At 59.5% G+C, this 1,411-nt stretch overlaps 1 long non-coding RNA gene across 3 annotated transcripts; it reads left to right on the top strand.

Moving 5' to 3' along the window:
• The first annotated feature begins 3 nt into the window (after positions 1-3).
• Positions 4-1,411, top strand: LOC118991569 (uncharacterized). Of its 3 annotated transcripts, XR_005067448.1 has the most exons (4): positions 4-45; positions 281-333; positions 1,124-1,288; positions 1,368-1,411. It is a non-coding gene; the product is annotated as an uncharacterized LOC118991569 (long non-coding RNA). The 3 variants fall into 3 exon arrangements; XR_005067446.1 differs by lacking the exon at positions 4-45 and having other exon boundaries at positions 159-333; XR_005067447.1 differs by lacking the exon at positions 4-45 and having other exon boundaries at positions 160-333; positions 1,127-1,288.

Genomic DNA, 1,411 nt, shown 5'->3' on the forward strand with positions numbered 1-1,411 from the left:
CCCCCAGATCCAACCCAGCTGCAGGTGCCCAGGAAGAGCCCCTCTGTGAGAGGAAGGGACAGCTGCCCTGGGGAGGAGGGTACAGGGATCTCAGGAGGCAATGGGGGAGGGGGACAGCCTGGGAGGGTGCAGGGTCAGGGGTGAGAGGGACTGAAATCCATACAACCTGACCTGGCCCCTCACCTCACCCTGGGTTAGTGGCCCACCTGGGAGCAGGTGAGTCTGCAGCCCTGAGATCTCGGGGACCATGACAGGAGACCCTCCCTTTCTTCCCCTCCAGATGCTGCCATGAAGGACCCTCATCCTGGGGAGAGCATGGAGCTGGGCCCTCAGGTGAGACCCCTGCTTCTGTCCAGGCCACCAAGGACCTCCCTGTTCCCCAGTTCACTCCAGTGGTCACTTCCCTGTCCACCTCCCCTTGTCCTCAGCAGCGTCCACACTGACCTGTCCTTAAGGGCACGAGGTTGTCCTGCTGTGACTCACTCCTCCCACTTTCCTGTGACCTCATGACCCCTCCTGGGTGGTCCCCTGTGCTGGCTTCTCATCCTCTGTCCCTTGTGCACCTCCAGGTCTCACCAGACATGAATGAGTGAATGACCCGCAGGTCCCAGGGTCCCATCACTCACTCATGCAGCAGCTGTGATGGGAGCCCACTGGTTACTGGCTCCATGTCACTGCCCCAGTGCAGCCCTGGGCAGCCTGGCCCCACCCTCCTCAAGCTCACCTGTGGGTGAGGGAGACACCTGCACACAGGCAGATGGCATCCTGGAGAGCCAAGTGCTGTGAAAGAGAATGAAGCAAAAGCAGGGGACAGAGTGTGTGATGAGGGGAGAAGAGAGAAAACAGCAGGTGCAAAGGTCCTGAGGCAGGACCTGCTGCTTCAGCCAGATGGGCCCTGTGGCTGGAGCTGAATGAGCAAGAGACAGAGCATTAGGTTAAGACTCAGATCCTCAGAAGCACCAGGAGCCCCAGGGCTCAGGGAGTCCCTGCAGACTCCATCAGGAGAGTGACCTCAGCTGATCTGAAGTTTAGTTGTCACTCTGACACCATGTGGACACACAACTGGAGGGTTTCAACCGTGGGGTCAAGGACACACTGGTTCTGTCTCACTGTCTCTCTGCAGCAGAACAGGACCCATGATGACCCCCAGGGAGAGACCTACAGCCAGGTGACCTGCTCGACACCAAAACTCAGGCACGGAATGGCCTCCTCACCTTTCCCCCTGTCAGAGGAATTGCTGGGCATGAAGGATAGACAAGCAGAAGAGGACAGACAGGTGGACAGTGAGGTGGGTCCCGTCCTCCCCAGGCCCCAGGCTTTCCCAACCCAAACCCCCTTTCACCCCTCTCACTGTCCCCTTGTTCCAGGCTGCTGCCTCTGAAGACCCCCAGGATGTGACCTACGCCCAGCT

Source organism: Sturnira hondurensis, unplaced genomic scaffold (genome assembly GCF_014824575.4).
Source record: "Sturnira hondurensis isolate 20B ecotype Veracruz unplaced genomic scaffold, ASM1482457v3 Scaffold0007627, whole genome shotgun sequence".
In the NCBI taxonomy this organism is placed as follows: domain Eukaryota; kingdom Metazoa; phylum Chordata; class Mammalia; order Chiroptera; family Phyllostomidae; genus Sturnira; species Sturnira hondurensis.